Source organism: Tamandua tetradactyla, chromosome 5, assembly GCF_023851605.1.
Source record: "Tamandua tetradactyla isolate mTamTet1 chromosome 5, mTamTet1.pri, whole genome shotgun sequence".
Classification (NCBI taxonomy): domain Eukaryota; kingdom Metazoa; phylum Chordata; class Mammalia; order Pilosa; family Myrmecophagidae; genus Tamandua; species Tamandua tetradactyla.
This window is the reverse complement of record NC_135331.1, coordinates 118,429,059-118,454,670: the sequence shown is the minus strand read 5'-3', so window position 1 is coordinate 118,454,670 and position 25,612 is coordinate 118,429,059. Positions and strand designations below refer to the sequence as shown.

General features: G+C 35.7%; 1 pseudogene; it reads left to right on the top strand.

The window, feature by feature from the left end:
* The first annotated feature begins 953 nt into the window (after positions 1-953).
* Positions 954-4,014, top strand: LOC143683304 (cytoskeleton-associated protein 5-like; annotated as a pseudogene).
* The last annotated feature ends 21,598 nt before the right edge of the window (positions 4,015-25,612 follow it).

The window sequence follows — 25,612 nt, the reverse complement described above, 5'->3', positions numbered from 1 at the left end:
GTTCTCCAATTGGCTTGTGGTCTTAATTACCATGCCCTTGTTAGTCTGTGTCCCCTAACTGCCCATTAACCATTATCTTTGGGCACAGAAGCATTCAGTAAATCTTTGGGTTTCAGATACCCTTCTTTTGGCCCCAAATGAGAAAAAGTAGTGCTAGTTCCTCATGGCAATCAAGGGTGATTACTGCTTTCCCCTCCACCCCCCAAGTAGTAATCCCTTCTTGCCTTTTGGTCTACTGACATGAGTAACCCAAATGATCTGTTGGCAATTGCAGCTTTGAGTTCAGTGAGACATTTTCTGTTTACCCTGGCAAAAGTGCAACATACCTCGGAATCTGGACCTCTAATACAGAAGAAACTAATTGTGGGGGATAGGAAGCACTGCTATGGGTGAGTCTCTGAGAGTACTGGCCAAAGTGGCCACTCTCTTCTGACCCTTGTTCCTGGATCTGTGCATTTTAGCTATTAGAGACACTGAACCATATACTGCTTATTTAATCAGTGCATATGCTTTATTATAACTGATCATTTCATCATTCTATTAGGATTCAGATGGATGTTTCTATGTGGTAGTTAATGTACTTCTTAAGACAAATGGATCATGTGGTCTTGGTTCTCCATTTTAATTTCTTTTCCTGTGAAACAGACCCCTTGATCTGAGTCATTGTGGGGGACATCATGCTAATAGATTGGGAACTCTGTAAACCCTTAGGTGGAATAGGGGAAACATTACAATTAGGGATGGCAGACTCAGATTTGTCATAGATATAAATTCCAGCAAGGAGCAGTTGCTATTCTATCCAAGACAGAAATATAGTGTTAGCTTCCAACCAAGTTGCTGAGTAAGCTCTGAGAAACTGTGAAATTGAGGGCTTAATGTCACTCTTTACTGCAGTCACTTAATATATATAGTAAATAGATCAATGTTGGTGAGTAGCTCCTGGTGTTGAACTCATGCATAGTATCCATCTCCACCACCATGCCAATGCTATTCATGGGCCCCATGTGGGAACAATGATGTGGCTGCAAGGAGAGGAGCTTTCTGAAGAGCTCAGAAAGGAAAATCCTGTCTCGGGGCAAGAGCTTCTGGGCTAGCTGGCTGAGAAACCACCTACTCCTTGCTCCACCCTCACAGAGCTTATTCTTTGTGTTCCTCAGATCTATTCTTGCCTAGAGGATTGCAATGGAGATGTGTGAAAGAAGACCAAAGATGCTTTGCCATCCTTCATGATCCTTTTGGGTATGAGAAAATGACTAAGTCTACCGGGAAACTAAAGCCAGTTTCTAAAGATCAGGGATGGCTTTGCTAGAGAAAGCCAAAGCTAACATTCCAGCCAAACCTGTTGCACTAGCTTAAGCAATTTTCAAACCACTAGGAGGGTCAGCTTTAGCCAAATTCCAGCCTGCATCAGTATCTATTGAAGATTCTGTTTCCGGCACTGGAGAACCCAAGCCTGATACCAAAAAGGCCAAAACTCTAAGAGTTTCCTCTAAAGCTAAGACTGCAGAAGGAAAGGAAATGCCAAGTAAAACCAGCTTAAAGGAGGATGAAGACAAATCTGGTCCTATTTTTATTGTTGTTCCAAATGGAAAGGAGCAAAGGATGAAACATGAAAAAGGATTGAAGGTACTGAAATGGAATTTTACTACTCCCTGGGATGAATACATTGAGCAACTGAATACTCAGATGTCTAGCTTTGTGGCTAATGGTGACAAAGTGATATGTTTCACTTAGGTTTTCAGCATCATAACAAAGCCCTAGTTGTCATGGTTGATCACTTGAAGAGTGAAAAAGAGGTCATCATTTATTGCCTTGATCTTATCTTAAAGTCACTTACCCTGCAGTTTATTAACACCAATACAATCATTCTAATGAAGGCCCTAGAATGTTTAAAAGGACTTTTCACCCTGCTAAGTGAGGAGGACTATCATCTTATTGAGAATTAGGCATCTTCCTTCACCCCTACCTCATCCTCAAGGGTGCAGAACCAAAGAGTGTTATTCATAAAGATGTCACTGCCATCCTGAATTGGGTGAACCCAGCCTGCAAGATGTTCCCTTTCATCATGGAAAGAACCAAATCCAAAAACTCTAAGCAGAGAGCACAGTGCCTGGAAGACCTGGGGTGTCTGGTGGAGTCCTATGGCATGAATGTTCGCCAACCAACCCCAGAAAAAAACCTTAAAGGAGACAGCTGTTCACGTAGGAGACCATGACGACACTTACACAATGCTACACTCAACACTATTGTAATGGTGTACAATATACATGCGATCAAGCTCCAAGGCAACATACTTCAAGGGACAACCTGAGGACATGTCCTCCAAACTCAGCCATGTGCAAAGCATGAGTGGGCATTCTGAAGGAGTCCACTTCAGTGAACATGGTTCACTGAGAATTCCAGCTAAATGTAGACGAGATTGAGAATGACAAAATCTGTTGTGAAATGCCAGAACTTGTCCAAAAAATTCTGGAGGATGACATTTTTGAGCAGGCCCTTATTCCTAAACCCAAGACCAGGGCTGTTTCGCCACACTTCGACGACATGCACAGAAATACAGCATCCACAATCAATTTCATTATATCCCAAGTAGCCAGTGGTGATAGCAACACAAGCATCCAAGCTCTATAACAGATTGATGAGGTCCTGACACAGGAAGACAAAGACAAAGCTATGTATGGCCATATTGATCAGTTTCTGATAAGCCATTTCATGCTCCTAAAACTCATCTGCAACACACATTGCAGATAAGAAATTGGAGAAGGATGAGATCATCAAGTTATATAGCTGTATCATTGGCAACATGATTTTGCTGTTTCAGATAGAGAGTCTAGTCCGGGAGGCCTCCACAGGAGTACTAAAGGACCTAATGCATGGCCTCATCATCTAATGCTGGATTCTCAAGAAAGGACAATAGGTGATCTGCTCTGTGAACTCTTGGTGGTGAAGGTTCTGGAGAAGTCAGACAAAACCAACATCCTGAATGCCCTACTTGTTTTGCTCTAAGACAGCCTTCTAGCAACAGCCAGTTCTCCCAAATTCTCAGAGATTGTTATGATGTGTCTCCAGAAAATGGTTCAACTATTGCTTGATAACCATCAACAGCATTAATCTAAACAGAATCTATACACATTTTTCGTGAAGGTCTTCCCCAAAGAGAAACTGAAGCAATACAAAAGTAAATTTCTCTTAAGAACCCTAAAGACCCTCTGTACCCATTGTGCAAATTAAGAGGGCCCAAGAATCTAGACCACCTAACAATGATTGACACAAGAAGAACGAGTCTGAGCTGGAGGCCCACCTCTGCTGGATGATGAAACAGTATTGGAAGCAAGTCTGATAAGGAAACAGAAAAGGAAGCATCTCAAATAGATGAAAAATCATGAAAGGCCAAAGTGAATGATTTCTTAGCTGAGGTTTTTAAGAAGATGGGCTCTAAAGAAAACACTAAAGAGGAACTAACAGAGTTGTATGAATATAAGAAGAAATATTCAGATACTGACATTGAATCATTTCTTAAAAATTCCTCACAGTTCTTCCAGAGCTATGTTGAGAAAGGCCTTCAGGTAATTGTGATGGAGAGGTAAGTCAAAGGTCACATTCCCACTTCAACAGGTATCTCCCCTCAGATGGAAGCCACATGTGTTCCCATTCCTGCAAGAACAATATCCTCTCTAGGTAACACAAATGGAGAAGAGGTGGAACCACCTGTCTTCCTAGAGAGGCTAAAAATCCTCCGACAGTGATTTGGTCTGGACAATACAAAGCCAGATGACCAGCCTCCATTGACCTCTTTGCTCTCCAAACAAGCAGTTCCTTCCATTGCCTCTTCCACAGATATACCACACAGCAAACTCTCTCAACTCCACAAGTCTCAGAAGAAGCAACCAGCATTCAGACCAGGATTCTAACCAGACTCACTCTTCAGGAACCATGGCCACATCCTCCTTCCCCACAGGTAACATTGATGACTTGAAAAAAAGACTGGAAAGAATAAAGAGCAGCCTCAAATGAAGCTGCCCCACTCCCCTGGCACCATGCAGCTTTAGTTTACTAAACTAAAAGTCCTCATATTTTATAGTGACCTTGGCAGTCTTAGTGTACACCACGGGTTGTATGCATCATACTGTGGCTCTGGGAGAGGAGTGATTATGGCATAAGTATTTGCTGCTCTGTCCATCAACATCCTGCCTCTCTAGAAGACTGCGTTTTAGGTTAGTGTACAAACCTGTAAAAAGTTGCTCTCTCAGCTCACACTAGTTTCCTTACACTCTTTCTTTTTGTTTTATTTTTAATTACTTATTTGTAAAGTTATCCCAATCTTTCCTAGCTTTTAACTATTCGAAACTCTTTAATAATTTTCCTTTGTTAGCTCTTCTCCCTGTAACCCTGAAGGGTCACTGCATTCTGTATGAATGCATGGCATGATACAACTAATTTAAGAGTCTTTTGTAAATAAAGTTTGCATAAACTAAAAAAAAATTATGGTAATGCACTGCCATCCATTATGGCCTATTGTGATTTTGCAGAAGCCAAGGAGATGGATTGGATAGATAGCATGAAACACCACCAATCATGAGCCCTTTACCTTTTGTCAGTGCTTCTATAATACTCTTATTAAACAAAATGTGAGCCTAGGAGATTAGATTCAGCCAAGCAGTCTGCCAAGTAAAAAAGTAAAGACATACAATATTGAACATTCAAGAATTCAGGAAATATTATTCCCATGAGCTTTTCTATAATATACTAGAGCTACACTTTGCAATGCAGGACCGACTAGACATATGGATATATATCTATAGAAATTATTATAGCTATAGAAATTATTAAATCTTAATTAATGAAAATGAAATCATTTTAAATTCATTCTCTCAGTCACATTAGTCAGATTTCACTGTTCAATAACTGCATTCTCTAGTGGCTACCATATTTGACAGAATACAGGTAGAATATTTGCCATAAGTTCCATTGGACAGTTCTGTACCAGAGGATGAATCTCATCCAACAAAGATGTTTAGGAAACTTCAGCAACAGGATCATTCATCCTGTTGAATGACAAGCAAACTTTAAATGTACTCAACTTTGAAAATATAATTTAAAAAATAAGACTAAACAGAGGGAAGAATAGGGATGAAATATTGCTGTGTATATAGCATGTGCCTTGATGAAGAGAAATAATACAACTCTTCATTTTTAAGAGGAAGATCATATATAAACTTTTTTTTAATACTGTATGGCGGGGTCACATTTCATTATTTTTCCATGTGAGTATCCTGTTATTGCAGCACCATTTGTCAAATTTTTGTTTGTTTTGTTTTTGGTTTGTTTGTTTTGCTTGTTTTGTTTTGTTTGGGAAGTGCATGGACTGGGAATTGGACCCAGGTCTCCTGCATGGCAGGAGAAAATTCTACCACTGAACTACTATAAATAAACTTTTGTTAAAAGATAAACTTCAAGATAATTCCACCTAGTAAATTGGGTAATACGGGAGAGGGAACAGAGGTAGAAATGAATATATAGCAAGCTAGTATTGTTTTGTTCAGAGTAGGAAATCAATAGACACTATTTAAATAGAGTGGCAAAGTTTATCACATAGTAGTTATTATAAATGCAACATCTAGAATAAAAATATAAAATTTATTAAATATTAGACTGCATTATCAAGAGCAGAAAACAGGACATATTATTGAGTATTTCAATAGCAATAGGGAAAATCACATATTATCAATAAATGCAAATAGTATTGACTTACCTATTTAAGATATTTTAAGATTAGCACAGAAAGTGAAAAACAAACAATTTTATGCTGTAGACATATGCCTAAGCAAGTTGATGTCACAAGGTTTTAAATAAACAGGTGAGCAAAGTATACAAGGAACTGCAAACAAAAGAAAAGTGGAGTTTTGTAATTCTGTAGACAAGCTAGAATTCGACAAAGAAACATTGAGTGAGACAAGCAAGATGTTATCCACTACAATTCACAATGCCTATAACAGTCATGCATACATGTGCACCAAATAACATGGCAGTGATTTTCATATGTAAGTGATGTAAGAAGAAATACAAAAACATAATGCTGATAGGATACTTCAATCCACTTCTCTCAATCAAATCAGGTTCAGTGTACAAAAATTAAAAAAAAGACAAGGAGAACCTAAGCAATACACTCTACTAAGTGTATCTTATTGATTCACAATACAATCTGTAGCTTCACTATGAGCAATGTATATTTTCTTCATGTTTCCATGGGGCATTTATGAAAATTGGCCATAATTTATACCAAAATAAACTTTAACAAATTCCAAAATGTAGCAATTATATAATTAATATGTCTGACAATAAAACTTGTAAAAAAAAAAAAAGAGGAAATAAGTAAATAACAAAACCAGACAAACAAAAATTTCTCCAATGAAGTTTAAAATTTCTCTATTAAATAATCTTGAGTCAAAGAGATTAAGCAGCAGTGATGGTGAAAACCAAAAGCCACCAAAACACGTTGAAATAAAACAGAATGAGGCAATTAATGAATATAAGAGTAGAAGTTAATTAATTAGAAGTAAAAAAAATTGGAATGTGAAAACCTACAAAAGAGATGCTCTCTTGCTAACCAAATTTGAAAACGGCACAAGTACACAACATAAGTGATAAAGGATAAACTGTGAATTGGAACAGAAGCAAAACATAAAAAGAATATTTGTGCTTATAAAATTCTGTCTAAAAGTAGAGGAAATTAATATATTTCTAGAAAAATATAATTATCAAAAAGACTCCAGAAATGATAAAGTATAAAGATGTTACTTCCATCAAAGAATTAGGGAAAATTGTCCAAGTGATATTCTCCACAAAAATGTTAGGTCCAAATGGTTTGGTAGTATAATTCTATGAAATCTATAAAGACTCAGTTATCTTAGTGCTAACTAAAATATTGAAAAACATATAAAAAGAAAGCATACAAGTTATTTTAATGAAGTGAATATAATAGTTGACCCAGAATTTCTTAAATATTGAAAGCAGTTATTATTTTGGTGATGAAGTTGAAGGGAGGTAAATAGATTTCTCTTACAGTAGTATATAATTTTGTGTTGAGAAGGATTTTGGGGATGTATCAGCACATGTTGGATTTAAATAATATTATCTCTCATCAGAAAAAAAGGAGGAAGTCATTGATCAGATAACTATAATTCTTTATTTACAAAAAAAGAAAACTGGGATAAATGGGTAATTGAATTCTGTGTTACAAATATAAGTGTTTGTGTATATGTCTTACAAATATGTGTTTGTATATGTGTTCTTTTGCATTACGCATTGTGCAATAACTTTAGAGTTAATAAAAGTGTATCTCCTTAGAAAAAATTACTTAATTCTAGCTCTCAATTAGAGGTGATACCGTTTATGAATGTCACATTTAGTGAAACTACCAAATTTTACCTAACTGTTAGGATTCCACCTAACTCCTTTGAAAAATTCTACTCACTTAAATTCAATTAAACATATTGCCAGAGTTTATAGAGAAGCAGCATCTCATAGTGGACATAATTACAGACCCCAGAGTATAATTATTGTGGTTTAAATCCCCGCTTAGTACCTATATGACCTTAAGCACTCTCTGCCTAAGTTTCCTCATCTGTACAATAGAGATTATAATAACACTTGCATCATAGGATTGTTAGAAAGATTAAAATGAGTTTATTTATTACATGTTTATAGTTGTGCTTCGTACATGATAAGTGCTATATAAATATTTGTGAATAAAATATGGGGTACAATATGAGTCCTTGTCCCCTTAAAGATAAAACTCTTGACTCACACTGTATTATACCAACATTTTCCTGAATTGAAAAGAATCACATTCAAGTTGTATAGAGAAAAGGAAAGGTACTTACAACTTCAGAAAAACATTGGTTGTTATTGATTAAACAAAGAAAAAATATGACACAGGTTCAATTGTTCAATAAATAAAAGTGACTGGGTGAAATATGCATGTAAAATATGATTTTTCAATGATTGTTATTGAAGTACTGAAAGTTTCTAATAATGTATTTTAGCTGATTGTATATAATATCTGTTAAAATTTTAATCTTACCATGAAACTAGCCTCGATGTAGACAAATGCCTTTGGAAAGATTGGATAAATTGGGTCTAGAAAAAATGCAATTTTTCCAGATATTTGAGAATCACATATATTACTGAAGAGCAACATTTTCCAATGCATTTTCTATGGCATTAGATATACACCTGATTTTATTGGCTATTTAATTTCATTAATTTTTCAATTCCTGTTCAATGCCACAGTATAAGATTTATCAATATGTACGCTATCACAGTGATAAAATATAATGAAATAACAACACATTTTTACTTACTGTTTTTTGAAACAAAGGAAAATTATTACGTAAAAAAAAAACCTACCTTATTGGGGGTTAAAAAACTCACCTCTCATCTAGGAACAACCACCTAGAAACATTGAGTCTGACAAAGTTGTCTTTTTAATAGGAGAAAATTGTAACATTTTTTTGTATTGTATTATAGGTCATAAACAATACTTACATTTAGTGCTTATGAATGAGTCACATGAATAATCTTTCCCCCCTACCATGACTAGAGCTATGAAATTTATTCAAAATTCTTTTCTATAACCATCCCACACCTCTCAGTTAATTTATTGGCCCTAGATTCCTTGTTATATCCTTACCAATACAGCCAACTCTTAATTTTATTCTATCATCCAATTGACAACCAGAAGCTCACCTCCCTTAAAGGATTTCTCCTGTGTAATTAAAATATGAATAGTATATGTTCAAACTCTTCTGTCTCACCATGATTGTCAATTGTACAAAAGAATATGGGGAAAACTAAAAAAAGTCCACATTGAAATTGGGAAGAGAAATGTACATCTGTGAAATACTAGCAACCAATTAAAAGGTGACAGATCACTAAGCCCATGATTATGTGGCATTATCAATAAGCATGAGTACCAGGAGAATGAAAACTTAGGGAAAATAAGTCTAGGATGTAATTAAGTCTAATTACATTCCCTGATAATAAGTCTGGTGGAGATTTTATATTTATCGTTTGAGGTCATGAGGATATGGTTCACCCATGATTCATTCCATGCAGTAAGGATATCCTTGCAAAAGATTACTGTATATGACTAGAGAGGTATTACTATTAGTATTATACTATTAATATTATTATTAGTGTTATTATTTCTATCCTTGTAGCTTGTAATTGATACCCTTTTGAATTTTGAGTAGATGTATAAAACATTATATTGTTTTTGTATGTCCATGTCATATATTTTTAAAATGTCAAAATAGAGTTCATGTAAATATGAGGTCATTCTGGACATTACAGATAAAGGAATTGGCTTACTTTTCTATACCTCTATGGTATAATATAATATATTTACCAAGAAAGAAAGAAAAAAAGCAATGATTTTCAAAGCACACTTCGATGAGTAGTTACAGAACAGATCCCAGCATTTGTCATGGACTACCATTTGATCATCCCAGATATTTCTTTCTAGCTGATGCAAAACACTGGAGTATAGAAGGAACATCAATGTAGTAATTCAGCAGCCATACTCAATTGTTGAATCCCATTTTCTCTGTTATACCTTCTCCTTCTCCTTTAATCCTCCTCCCATTCTATAAGGATGTTTGGGGAATGTCTGTTCTTACTCTTCATGTTGAGAAGGAGTGTCTACACTGAAGGAGAGAAGGGTGTAATTAATTGATAAACCTGGAAAGGCTGGTCCCTCTATATTTCAGGATTTTTCTGACCTAGGAAACTTTTGGCAATTATATGTTCCAGGAAGGCAAACCTAGTGTATGAAACCTTAATAGAGCCTCAGTTTGAGCCGTAGGTGTTCTTAAGAGACAACAGGAGTGATGTTGGTTGGGGTTTAGCAAACCATGGCAATTAGCGCTATCTAACTGAAGCTTGCATAAGAGTAGCCTCTAGAACAGCCTCTTGACTCCATTTGATTTCTCTTGGCCATTGAAGACTTATTTTATTAGACTTATTTTCCTCTTTTTAATCAGGAATGCATTGTCAATCCCACAGTGCTAGGGCCAGACTTTATCCCCATGAGTCACGCCACACGTTGTCAAGGAGATTTTCATCCCTGAATGGCTTGTACCACACAGCAGGGAGGCCATTGATTTTCCTTGTTGAGTTGGGCTCAGAGAGAGGCCACATCTGAGAAACAAAGTGGCTTCCTAGAGGCAACCCTTACCCCTTATCATAGGTAGTCTTAGCTTCTCCCCTGCAGAAATAAGTTTCATAAGAGTAAGCCTCAAAATCCAGGGCGTGGCCTACCTTCTTGGGAGGTCCTAATGGTTGGGAGGACACCTAGGGTTTCCCAGATGGGAGAGATTAATCATTCCATATATATGTGTGTGTGTGTGTTATACACATATGATGGAAATATATATATATTGCCCTTCAGATTCTCAAGGGACTCTACCAATACTTTTTAATTATCAGCCCACCATAGTCTAAGATGCATCCTGGCACTACACCAAGCCATAGAAAATTACAAGGCCTTGTTCCTGTTCTGGATTCCAAGAGTCTGGGCTGTCTAAATGAGTTATCCAGAGAGGCTAATTCTGACTATATGCTACAGAAAATTTGGGTTCTAGACATAATAAATCCCCCTGCCTTTGATTTCGTATAGCAGCTCAACATCTAGAAAACAAACACTATCATTTCACCCTCCATTCTAATTTACCTTAGACACAACCAGATTGGTTTTGTTTTAAATGCTAATTGAGGACTGATCTCTTTCTCAGTTACTTCAAATGTTATTATAAATAGCTATGTTAACTTTCAGGTCTGCGGCACTCCATTTCTGGGTCTTAAGTATCACAGAGCTACTCAAAGTTCCAGCAAAATAACAGCTGATACACATATAGCTCAGTGTCTCAGAACTTAGAAATACATCCACAACTTCAGACCCAATGTGGCTGCTATCAGCACCCACAGTCCAGGCTCTCATTTTTTTATAAGTATTTTCTGAGAGAGACCTTAACATTTTTGTTCTTTTGTTTCTGGACCATCCTGTACAGCCCATTGTTCCTAAGGTTTAATCAGTTTGTCGTATGCCCCTTGACATCCCGCCTTTTTTGTAGCCACATCAAATTTCATCATTTAAATGTACCACTGTTCACCACTGTACTTCTCATTCATTGTAGCCTTTGGCTCCCTCCATCTATTGGGCATCATGGATTATGTCCAAAATAAATAAATCATGTCTTATAGTAACTTCATTTGGTTGTACCATCAGTAGCACTCTAAATTTTAGATGCTTTTCATAGGTCCATAATGAGAAAGAAGCAGCAAACATAACATCACCAATTATCGAATCAAAACTACCCTTATCACTTGTCCCTCCCCCTCTCCCAGTTAGTTGCCCCTGGTAGTGCTGGGGTACTATTGATGTCTCCCATAATATGCATTTTGAGTTTTCCCCTATATCCTTTCTACCATTGACTCCTTGTCCACTATCGAACCATTGAAATAGTTCATGTGAGAACTCACTTATAATTGCAAATTTAATGGCATATAATACATGGTACATAATATATGGCACTATACATCCCCTTTCAATCATATTCACCTTCAATATGGCAATATTACCTATAAACCTGCTAATTTTTACCACCACTTCTATTTATTCCCTTGCATCTAGATTCAATCTCTTAGGGTAGCCTTTCCTCCTTCTTTAGCTTTTGTGTATCTCTAGGTCTGCTATATTCTATTGAATAACCTCTGAGATTACCTTTACCAGAATCATAGTAATGAAATCATACAGTATCTGTCCTTTTGTGACTGACTTATTTCACTCAGCATTTCATCCTCAAGGTTCATCCATGTTGTCATATGCTTCAGGACTTCATTTTATCTTACTACTGCGTAACATTCCATTATATGTATATACCACATTTTGTCTATCCACTCGTCTGATGATGGGCACTTGAATTGTTTCTATCTCTTGGCAACTGCGGATAGTACCACTATGTACATTGGCATGCAAATGTCCATTCACGTCATTGCTTTCAGCTCTCCTGGGTGTATACTGAGTATTGGTATTGCCAGATCATAGGGCAACTCAATATTTCGTTTTCTGTAGCATTCAGCCACTTTGATGAATTTCTTTATTAGTTCAATTAGCTTTGCTATAAATTTTTCAGGATTTTCTGAGTATAGGATCATGTTATCTATAAATAATGAGGGTTTTATTTCTTTCTTTCCTATTTGAATGCCTTTATTTCTTTCTCCTGTCTAATTGCTCCAACTTGTGACTTCTATTACAAGGTTGAATAATATTGGTGACAATGGGCATCCTTGTCTCATTCCCGATCTTAGGGGGAATGCTATTAGTTTCTCACTTCAGTATAATGCTGGCTGTGGATGTTTCATTTATGCCCTTTATGATATTGAGAAAGTTTCCTTCAATTCCTAACTTACGAAATGCTTTTATCAGGAAAGGATGCTAAAATTTGTCAAATGCTTTTTCAGCATCAATCAACATGATCATATGATTTTTCCCCTTCAGTTTGTTAATGTGCTATATTACATTGATTTTTTTTTGTTGTTTTTTTTTATGTTGAACCACCCTTGCACTCCTGGTATGACTCCCACTTGGTCATGATGTATAATTCTTTTAATGTGGCATTGGATTTGTTCTTGTTTTCACCAAATCTGTATATATTTTAAGATTTGCTTAGTTGAGTGATAGTACTTCATTGTTATTTTCTTTTGCATTCTTGAATTGTAATGAGTTTCAACATTTTTTTTAAGTGCATTGGCTATTTACATTTTGCATTTTATTGGCCCATTTTTATTTGATTTTTGTCTTTACCTTATTGATTTATTAATGTTAATGGCCTATGAATGAATTTAGCCCATTGGTTCTCATATTTTTCTTAGTTTCTTGTTTGTCTTCTGATATTTGGGGGATTATTTTTCATTTGAAAAAAAATTTGGGGGGGATAGTGTATTTTTACAAATAGCATGCTGGGGTAGGTTGAATTATGTTCCCCAAGACATTTTCAAGTCCTAGCTCCACGTCCTGTGGGTGTGGCCTACTTGTAAATATGATCTTCAAAGATCCTTTTTAGGTGAGACTAGATTGAATCAGGGTGGGCCTTAATCCATATGACTGGAGATTTTATGAGAGGATAACTAAACAGAGACACAAACAACTGAGCAGGAAGAGTAGCAGTCACAGGACAAGACCTAGAGAGACAGACGGCCACGTGAACAGAGGCAGATCTTAATTGCCAGCAAACCACCACCAGAATGCAGCAGACTTTGGAGAAAGCATGGCCTCATGATACCTTGATTTTGAACTTCTGGCCACCAAATCTGTGAAACAATAAATGCCCACTGTTTACACCAACCAGCTCTGGCAAAATACACTCGTTTTCCCTTAAACTATAAGCATTTTCTTCTACTAATCCATTATGTCATGCGAAAGACAACAAAAAGACTGTTCAATCAGCAGATTGTTGTTGATATTTATACCTTAAATATGTCAGTTTTAGCCTTTTTAGTTTATTAAAGTTAGTGAGGACCAGGCCAACTTTATACAAATTACAGAAACCTACTCTCATTTACTGAATTTTGTGAATTAGTAAAGAAGCCAGCAAAAATGATGAAAAATGATGACCATATCACAAAATGTACTTTGTTCGTTTCTTTGACATATGTAGTTAGTACCAATTCTTTGATAATGAGTCCATATAGACTAGTAAATTTCTTCTAATGAATTCTGTGAAAATAGTTTAGTGTGAGTGAAAATGAGGTTGCACTACACTTCTCAGCTAATGATTTTTTGCTGAGAAATAGACGAAGACTGCTAGATGTGCAATGAAAATGATGGGGCTTGCAATCTATGAAAACAATCCTAAGTTTCATTTAATGAGGGAACTATTTTATCTTTTGGAGTAAGATGCAATTCCATGACTGTCTGCAATTGTAAAAGCTCATGGTAAAACTTGAAGCAGTGTGCTGTCATTGTATCTGAAAATGAAGTATTAATGGAAACACACTTGATTACGATAACTACATATTTCTATGTCAACAGAGAAAAAGTAATGCGATAGGCAAAGTATTTGTATGAACAAGAACTACTTTGCAGGCATCTATATTCAATAGCAATTTTTAATTTTTTAGGAAATGAATCTTTCATTCTGTACTTCCATCTATGTTATTTAAGAGTAGTTGCATGAGCTTTAGTACAATATGTCAGCAGAGGTTCATAAAAAAAATAATTTAAATAAATTTCATTTTGGTCCTAATTTGACTTGTAGTCAAAAAGCATTTTAATAAGGTACCCCAGGATTGGCATCAGCACATGATTTTGTAAAACCCCTGTTTAGTCATTTATAGAATCTTTAATGAGGGTAGAATTAGGATGAAGATTAACCACACACAACTGACATTATACAAAGCAATTTACATGTTTGGGGGGGGTCATGGTTTTCATCTGTCCCCGACCCATATATTTAAAATATCTCAATCTATTTATTAATGGGAAATAGTGTTTATCCAGGGATAAAAATTTCTTCAAATTTCCTTTCCTTCTTCCTCAGATACAGATACACTAGACCTCATCTTCTGAGTCAGTGCTACGTGTATTTTTCTATTAAAATCTCTCTGTCTTTTCCTTCCTCTTCACTTTCTCCTCTCACCTCCCTTCTTCTGTTTTCTCTTTCCTTCTTCCTTTTTGCCCTGTTTTACCCCTCCTTTCTTTCTGTTTATTTTTTTAAAGTACTGAAAGCAAGCCAAACAAAATCCTCTTTACTGAATGCTTGGAAAGCGATGAAAATCAAGAATTCAAAGATTTATGAATCAAAGATGGATGAATACACAATCCTTGCCCAGAAGAGCCCACAGCCTACAGGAGAGACCTTACATCTAGGCTTGCCAGGATAGAGAAAGTTGATATTGATAAATACAAAACGTGAAGATAAATAAATGCAGAGTTTTTAAAGATGTTCCTATCTTTAATATAAACAAGCATTCATTTCATTCATTTGAGCCATATTTTATGTCTTATTTGATAAAAATATTTTGGATACTGTTCTAGTTTGCTAGCTGCTGGAATGCAATATACCAGAAATGGAATGGCTTTTAAAAGGGAGAATTTAATGAGTTGCAAGTTTACAGTTCTAAGGCCGAGAAAATGTCCCAAATAAAACAAGTCTATAGAAATGTCTAATCTGAGGCATCCCGGGAAAGATACCTTGGTTCAAGAAGGCTGATGAAATTCAGGGTTTCTCTCTCTCAAGTGAGAAGGCACATGGTGAACACAGTCAGGGCTTCTTTCTCAGCTGAAAGGGCACATGGCAAATACGGCCCAGCGTCATCTCCTAGCTTTCTCTTCTGGCTTCCAGTTTCATGAAGCTCCCTGGGAGGCGTTTTCCTTCTTCATCTTCAAAGGTCACTGGCTGGTGGACTCTCTGCTTCGTGGTGCTACAGCATTCTCTGCTCTTTCTGAATCTCCATTCTCCAAAATATTTCCTCTTTTATAGGACTCCAATAAACCAATCAAGACCCACCCAAATGGGTGGAGACGTGTCACCCCTTAATCCATTTTAACAACCATTCTTGACTAAATCACATCTCATTACAGTTTCAAACATACAACATTGAATAGGGATTATTCTACCTTTATGAAATGGGATTTATATTAAAACATGGCTTTTCTTAGGGGGTATACTTCCTTTCGAACTAGCACAGAAACATTTCTGATTAGTTGTTTAGACTCTACTTGAAAACATAGCATTCTTCAAAGAAGTTATCATGAATAAGAAATCAGTTGACATCAAGTAGTCCTGAGGGGGCAGTGCTTACTTTCAAAAGTATTTCTGCTTGCAATTAGCCACAAAGATTGAAGATAGAATTTACTTCACTGCTGAGCAATTAAACTTCTTATTTAAAGTGAGATTCTATATTTGTAGACCTGCCTGTTGTACATAAAATCAGGTATGATCACATCCTCCTTAGCAGGAAGATTCCATCTATCATAGTGTTTGGTATCCTGGATTTATATGGCATTAAGGTTGTTTGGTTAGATGTCATCTGTAATTTTCAAAGTGGGATGACTCAGGACAATGAAATCTTAATATAATTTTATTATGTTTAGAGTAACATGAAATGTGTATCAACCACTATTCCAGAATATTTGTAGTGTTCAAAGAAACACATTCCGACCACAGTCAGATTAGAGAGCTGAATCATTAAGGTTTTACTGAGTTTGCAGGAAGCAAAATGAGGTCATATATGTAAATCACTTTTTGTAAACCTAAGTGGCATTTATTTCCCAGAAATTTTTCCAGAAAGAAAGAATATGGGAAGAAGAATTGTGCAGCCCGTATTCCAGGGAATAAAGAAGTCACATGAACAGGTCCTGCATTAATCTTTGGAACATTTAAAGAAAAAAAGATTAATTTTATTTAATCTATTTGATTCTATCAACTCTTATAAGTTTTATAACATGGATGCCATTATAAAAGGCATATATGTCTATAATTTGATATAAATATTATATATCCTAAATGCAACAACTGTAACACATTGTAATTGGATACATTATATATATTGGAGGGAACTATTTCGTCCTCACTCACTTATTCATTCATTCATTCATTCGAAGAATCTACCACACAAGCACAATTAGTCTGTGGTGACAACTGAATAAGAGTAACTAATGGTTACTCTCCTCCAGGAACTCATGACTTGTTCATTGCTTAACAATCTATTTGATACTCCAGGTCCTTCAGATTTGAAAATGAATTTGTCCTTGTTTAAAAAATAACAGGAAGATGAGTCTCAACCTTTAGTGAGGCTATTTAATTTTAGAAACAGTAGGTAACATTTGATATACAAACAGTCCTCATTTTGCATGGTACTATATGAACTAGTTCCAATTAACACCATGTCGTTAAAAAACCAGTCTCTGAACAACACTATTCAAATTTCACCTACCATGGTATAAGAATTATAAAAACTTTGCTTCCAGCTCTTTAGCCACTACATAAATAACATATGCATTATGATCACTGTCCAATCACATCATTTCTTTCAAAGGTTGGGTGTGACAGACTATGGAACATCGGTTATTCAATTCACACACAGACAATAAGCATGTAGTTTTGTTACCTTATTGTCTCCCAGAGGTAGAGAGATACTGTAGGCAAAATTATTTCACTTTTAAAGCACTGCTGGTAGATAATGTTCCATGTTATTTGATTCTGTTGGGGACTTGAATGAAAATACGAGCATTTTCCTTTTACCACCAAACATAGCTTCAACAATTCAGCAAATGAACCAATGAGTTATTTAAACTTTTGATGCCTGTTATCATAGACAGACATTTTGGAAAGGTTATTGACACTACACTATTGATCATGTAATTGCTTTAATTGAATTTTGGAAGAAATATATCATAAGGCATGCAAATGTAAACGTTCAAGCACGATGGGAGGGAGTAATAAACGTGCAGTTTGGCAGAAATTTTTATTATTCTGTGCAAATAACTTTGCAGCTTTGTAGCAAACATAAATGGAATTATAGAAGAAACAAGACAGTAGGAATAGTGACCCTGTCACTGTCTGAAGGACTTTAGGTATGCCTCTAGAGGAATTTAGTGAAGGAGAACTTCCCGACATACATGTAAAGAAACAGGTTGTGATGAAAAGGACAAAGATGTTCCAGAAGTGACACAAGAGAAAAACTTCACATTAAACAATCTCTCAGAGGTATTTCAAGACATCAAAAGAGCAAGAAACAAAACACTGTAAGTGGATGCAGCCTTAGAAAGGAGTATGACAATTCACAAGGTATAGGAAAGTGCTTATTCTATATTGTAAGTTATAGGAGAAGGAGCCAAGCACAGTCCAAGCTACTGTTTCTCTGTTGTTACTTTCCGCTGCAAGCATTTTAATGATTATTGTTGAACATATATTTTGGAAACTTGTTTTCCTTCAAACTGCAGCAAGTTAAATAAATGCCAATAATATTCAAAGAAAATACAACTAAAAGTAAAACTTGCTTTAAGTGTGTCTTGCATCTACCTAGAACAGTGTCAAGCTACTCTTGATAAATATTTTTAGATTCTTTTATTTCTTTTTTATTTTTTTTATTTTTTACATGGGCAGGCACCGGGAATCGAACCCGGGTCCTCTGGCATGGCAGGCGAGCATTCTTGCCTGCTGAACCGCCGTGGTCAGTCCCTCTTGATAAATATTTTTAACAAAGAAATGAAGCACTATAATTCTGAATGTTTCCAATGTTTTAAATTACTGTATACTAAATAAATATTAATTTTATATATTTTTCATTTCTATATGCTTTTATAACTGATGGGGAATTTTTAGTGTTTGACAAAAATTTTAGAGGTCATGGATCAATCATGAATATCCTATTGACTTTTGGTATAGCAGTGCACCATTTCAAATAGGACACTCATTTTCAGTCACACACTGCTGTGCAAAGCAAAGATCGCCTGTATGTGTATTATTTAAAATAAGAAGTCATTGCAAATCAGTACTTTTTAATGTTTACTTTTAAAGGTCTTTTTCTTCATTCTTCTCCAAGATTCCTTTTTTGACAGTGCATAGGTTACACAAATAAGATTAATCCCATAAAGCATATACTAATATAAATGGCATTGAATCCTAAAATTCTAACATTGAACAATAGCATGGCTATTGAAAAACTAAAAACCAGTGGTCTGGTGTGTTTTCTGAAATTCCAGCGAAACAAAGGAAAAGCACATGTGCATTAGCAGTCATTATTCTGACATTTATTGCCAAGATCTCTGGCAGAAGGCTTTCCCCTGCTGGTGAAGATAAATTAGATGATAGAGAAACCTAGAATAATGCCATTTACATGGGCCAAAAATTAAGCTATCTAGAAATGCAATTTTCATTTAAAATTTTTAACATATATTTTAAGCAGAAATTGCTTATGTGAAACAATGATTTTTACTTCTTAGGTATAAAATGTCATTAAATTTGTTTCACAAACCTCAAATTTGGGAAATATATCCATCTAAAATGTTGTATTTCTTGTCCAGTCTCCTCAGTCCAGGTTCATGTAAGCTTACCCATGATTACATTTTATTCAAAGACCTGCAAAGCTGAAAAATTAAGATGGAAATGGGATTTAAGTGTCAACATTTGATAATCATAAGGATGAGGTATACTAATTGTCTAATAATGTAAACTCTAGTGCTCCCAATTCCCATAATTACAGCCTCCATACAAATATTTAGGCATCTCTGATTATTACAACAATTAAACATTTCTTGGATCATTACTTGAGCTACAAATGAAGAATAGCTCTGAAATAAGAGAACTGAGTTCAATAAATGTTCATCACAATTAGGAACTAAGGAGAAGAGTGGGAACATTGTTTATTTCTTCACTGTATTATGTGCCAGATAATTTGTGCCTCTCAGTGTTATTTCCAGCATTTTTCAGCCGGAAACAATAGAAAACATTGTTTTTCTATTTTTTCCTCCTGTGTTTTCTGAATTCAATTTCCACTTTCTTGGATTTTTTTCTTTCTTCTGTATACTGCCTTCTTTCCCCAACCTAATCTTTGGTTCTTTGGGGGAGTATTTCATCAGAGAATGATTGTAACTTCAGGTGGCTCGTATTTCAGAGATTGGATTGTATTTATTAAAATAGCACAATTTCTTAAAAGTGATACAGAGACATTGAGGAGACAATGATTTTATAATAACTTGAAGCTTTTGGTGTGATAATCACCACATAATATATAGCGGCTTAATTTGGATGAAGTGTTAATACGAATGAGGTCCCGAAATGCTATCAAAGAAACCTGTAATCCAAGGTGTCCAGAGTCAGCACAATAAAGGAAAGCTGACATTACACTTGATAACTTCATATCTTCCTACCCCTGTTCCTTACCTCTGATCTTTTCAGTCTCTACTTCCCATAAGTGCAAAACAATATGTTGTCATAAAATTATGGCATTATTTTCCATTGTTTCTCAAAATTGTTTTTGTGCCCTTGGAATCTCTGGGGGCAAGATTTAAATTCTATGATGGCTTTGGTACTTAAAATTTGGGAATCCTAAGTACTGGTTTTGAAAGAGCTAATAGGGTTCATCCTGCTCAAAGACAATTGTTAATTCTATCATTCTGTCAAGTGCTTATATATATGGATATTTATAGAGCCCTCTCTCTATATTTTTGAAATATGAAATGTGTTGATATACTTTAATATTTCAATTTCAGTTTTACTTTTGTATAAACTTCCTAATCTCTTATTCTAAAGAATGAATCACAAAATTCAGTAGTACAAAGAAAATGTATTTCCTTGGGGTAAAGACAGTGAACAATAAAGAAAAGATAGACTGAATGGCAATTAGAGGCTACATTCAAGATGTGTTTCTTTCTCAGTCAGTTACTGGGCAACATAAAAAAAACATATGCAGCTGAATTACACCAGAGACTTTTTGCAAAAGAAATGCCACAGCTGATGGAAATGCCAGGGAATAGGTGACTCCCAGAGGAAAGAATGGAGCTAATACTTAAATGCAAGTTGACAGAGATCCACAGGCTAAACCTCTAATTGATCATGATCAAGTGGAATCCTGACTTTAATTATAAGGTAGGAAAAACAAGGCTGGATTTAAATTACTTGAGTATAATATACTGAGTATAATTGAGTGAAGCATAGAAAATGCAATCACCAAGCACAGTTTAATCAGCTTGTTCTGGAAATAGGTGAGCAATCTCAGGGAATATTCTCAGAAAAATATAATGAGATAGGTCAAGGATACATGTGTGTTTCTCTAGGGAAATCATAATGTGAAAATCATTTGTTACCTATTTAAATCTGCCTGTGCTTCTGTTAGAGTTATATTTTGTAGTACTTAGCACTCAAATCTAGAAATTTCTAGAAAGCCAAAGATAGTTGCATTTAGGAGGATGCATTTACACTTATTAATTTGTTGAAAAAAATGGACATTGGACCTCTTACTATGCTATATCGAATTTTCTTTCTCAAAATAGTAAAAATAAAAACAAAACGAAAAATGCAACGGTACCATGCATCCTATGTGGAAAAAACGAGTGATGGAAAATAACAGAAGAGGTATCTTCAGACTCTCGACCAACCTCTTATATAGCTGCATTTGAACATTGCCAGGATGGAACAGGCTTTTCAGTGCCGCAACCTAGGAGAGGAGTATGATCATGCCTGAGCCTGGACTCAAGACTTAGCAAAAAGGAGCTGAGAAAGCACGTGTCAGTAGAATCCTGCATGGTAAGTTGGCTTGCTTTCCTACATCTGAGTCTAGGGGTGTTCTAGTTTGCTAGCTGCCAGAACACCAGAAATGGAATGGCTTTTTAAAAAGGGAATTTATTAAGCTGCTAGTTTACAGTTCTAAGGCTGTGAAAATGTCCAAATTAAAGCAAGGATATAGAAATGTCCAGTGTAAGACATCCAGAGAGTATACATTGGTTCAAGAAGGCTGATGATGTTCAAGGTTTCTTTCCCTGCTGAAAGGGCATATGGCAAACATGGCAATATCTGCCAGCTTTCTCTCAAGGCTTCTTGTTTCATGAAGCTCCACAGGGGGCATTTTTCTTCTTCATCTCCAAAGGTCTCTGGCCACTTGGGCTCTCTTGCAGCTCCGAAGCTTTTTCCAAAATGTTGCCTCTTTTAAAGGATTCCAGTAAACTAAACAATACCCACCTCGAATGGGTGGAGTCACATCTCCCTCTAATCAAAGGGTGTGTCACATCTCCAAGGAGATAATCTAATCAGGTTTCCAACCTACAGTGCTGAATAGGTTTAGATGAATCAGGATTAAAACATGGCTTTTCTAGGGCACATGATACTTTCAAACCAGCACAAGGGGTTAACAATTTTTTTGAAGGACTTAGATTCGCTAGGGTTCAGCAGGTATTAAACTTCATTGTGAGGCTACCACCACAGAATTTAGCATAAAATTCAAATGACTTCAAATGGTTGTAAGCTCCATTGCTTCCTGCCTATCTCTGGGAAGCACTATCAATCCCTTCCCCCATATTTAGCACTGAGGACATATTTTAAGATTGCACCCATCATATTCTATTCTAACCTCCTATTTATACTTCCGCGTAAGTAATAATGTGATTGTTTACTGTAAGTTTCTGCTGTACCTGAACCTGTATTGACAGAACACTTATCCCCTTGCAGAAACTGCTGCATTTTTTGAGGGGAACAAATGCTGGGGTTTTCCATTAATGAAGGTTGCTACAAAAATGGGTAGTTTCCATTAGAATTTTTGCAGGAGTATGGGATTCCATTGTTGTGTAATTGTGCACTAATGGCAACTTCTTGAGATGCTGGCGGCAGCAGATTGCTATGCCATTTCCTACATTTCCTGTGAGAGTAGTACTTAACTTTAAAATCTAGGTTGAATATAGATATAAATATATTTATTTAAACAAGGAATAACAACTGTCAAATGCAAAACTGAGTTACCTGTCAGTGCCCATCATAAGGGACAATCTATTACTGGGTACCAGTTATGTAAGTACTTTTGTATAATTGTCAGTTCAATGAAAAGTAATACCTCTTTAGATACCAAAGTCAATCAAGATGATTGGTTGATCCACTTGGTTGGAATTTAATAATAATGACAAGGATTTTTAGAACTTGGAACTTTTGAAACAAAGACAACATCAAACTTCATTCTAGAATATGTGTTCCATGAGCATTAGACTATTGTCTGTGTTTTATCATTATATCCCAAATGCCTAGAACATCCCAGGTATGGTGGCTCAAAATATATTTGCTGAAAATAAATTTTTATTAATATTTACTAAACATTACATAGATTATGCAAACTCACATGAGCTATGTGTTTAACTGGTAATACTCTCACCTGAGACTGTTAACTGTAGATCTCTCTCAGTCTTGGGCCTGGCCTTCTTTGAGACAATTTTTTACTTGTCATGAAGTCTTTTCTACCAGCAATGTCTCTTAAGGTATCCCGGTTGAAAGACTCTTTAAATTTTTTCAATCTTTACCTAAGGAAAGTTCGGTAAATTAAAAGCATTCTCTGAGTTGTTATTTTTAGCAGCACACCCTGTACCTACCTACACAATATATTGCATCTATGTATTTTGCCTTATAAAGAAGACAAGTCTCTTGGAAACCTAGCCAAGTGACCGTATTTTTCACAACTATTAAGATAAAATCAGTAATATTTCCCCTTAATTTCCTCATAAATAAATGTCCCAAATCCTAAATTCATGCTGAACATAGCGTCACAGTGCCATGTTGCCCAGGATGTTTTGTATTTCCTTGCATTTAAACCTACCCCAGACCCAACTCCACTTCCCAATTGCTTTGACAACTCTTTTTTCTGAAACTTCAAATATCAAGCTGTCCCATTTCTTCAAGATTTTCCCAGGTTTTGCCTTTCTTAGTCCCTAAACAGATACCTGGTTCTCTTCTGAAGACACTACCATGGTAACCCTCACAAATTTAGCTGTTTCTTTTTCTACATCCAGAATAATTCAAGACTATGAAGTGGCATTTGTATGCTATTTGCTCACCATTTACCGCTTTCAGACAATTATTCTTTTTCCTTATTAATAAAAATAAAAAGGAAAGAACTATTGTATTATGGTTTAGCAACATTGTCCTCTCTACCCAACCCCTCCATAAATGCTGTCATTTGAAAACTTCCAGGTCGTTTGTCTTCATTCATGAATATTTGACATTTGGCTTCTAGTCTTCCCTTCTTTAAATCTTAAATTTATAAATATGAATGCTGTTTCAAGACCATGGCCGAATGGTGACTCCAAAACCTCAAATCCACTGTGCTTTAGCTATCTGAGCCTGAGATCATATCCTATTCTTTGTACAATGTGTCTGTAACCACTTAAACAAATAGCTCTGACATCACTAATTCAAACACACTATTTTCTTTTTATACTTTTTTAACTTAAAAATAATTACAAACTCACAATGTTCAAAAATAGTAGAGTTGTACTGTGTGCCCATCACACAGCTGCCCTCACTGGTGATATCTTACATGGAAAAGTGTATTATCCAAACCAGGAAACAGATCGGCAAAATACAAATAATTAAACTACAGGCATTATTTAGATTTCACCGGGTTTTGCATGCACTCATTTTGATGAATCTTATAGCATACATATATTTGTATAATGCTCACCACAGTCAATATAAGGAACTGTTCTGTCATCACAAAGGAACTCCCTCATGCTGACCCTTTATAGTCACACCTTCCCTCCCCTTCCCTAACCTCTGGCAGCCACTTATTTGTTCTCCATTTCTATAATTTTCAAACACCTTACTTTCTGAATCAAGTCTTATTGCATTCACGTTTTCTTGTTCAATTACATTTACTACCACTATTCTTCAGGCTTCATTGAGATCTCCAAGTCTTGTATTGATCAACTTCCACCAGTCCATTGATGGTGTACCTTCTTAATTTTCCCAGTATAACATGTGGATATCACTGAACCACTGTCTTTTCATTATATTATTATGTATTTGTATTTCCTTGAATTTAAACCCAGCTCAGATCCAATTCCACTTCCCGATTGCTTTCTTTCTGAAACTGCAGATTCCTAGATACTTCTATGCCAAAACTCATTGCTGGATTATCCTCCTATCCAATTTCCTTGTGCCTGTACCTTAAGAAGTCAAGCACTGGTGGAGAAAGTCAAATACCACCCAGATAAGTTCAACCATATATTTGTGTTCAATAACTTTAAATTGAATTTCAAATTGGCCATACTGCTCTATGTTTTTGCCCTGAATATCTCACCCTGCAAGTTGGCATGAATCTAAATCCAATGGACCATTTTCATCCTTCTCTTATGGCATTGCTCAAGTATCAGTTCATTTTTTCCCTCCTTGAAATGTTCCCTTATCATGGCTTCTCCTTGTTTCCTCTGATCACTATCATCCAATGTATACATTCATTTTCTCTCATCTATCCATGAAATGCTGGAATTCATTATGGTATATAACTAGACTCTTCCTTTTATTCCACTACATTTCACGTCCCTAAAAAAATACATTATATTTGTGTTTTCAAGTATGACTTGCAGGAACATTCTTATCAGAATATACTAGTCCTCTTTGCTCCTCTGACTTATACTACCACCACCCTGGCTGTCTTTTGAGGTGCCTCACCCCAGTGAATGATACCAATACATTTCCAGCTGGGAAACTCCCAGGACCGAACGCAGCTTCTAGTTTACAGTCAGCACTTCATGCATATCTTTGAAAGAGTAAATAAATAAACCCATAGATTAACGACAGGGTGATACTTTGCTATCCATCTAGGAAAACCCTTTCTCTAATAGCATACTTCACTTTGTACTTAAAATCAAAGAGGAGAAAATTGAGGCTTACAGAGATGGAATAATTTAATAAGATCATGTGACTTAGAGAAGGAAAGAGATTTTTAAAGTCAGGTCTCTCTGAGCGCAATCTGACATCTGAGAAGAGAATGAAATTTGAATTTTAGTCATTGGGAGAGAGTTGGTATTATTAAAAGAAAGAGGAGATAATGATTTCAGTTTTGACAGAAT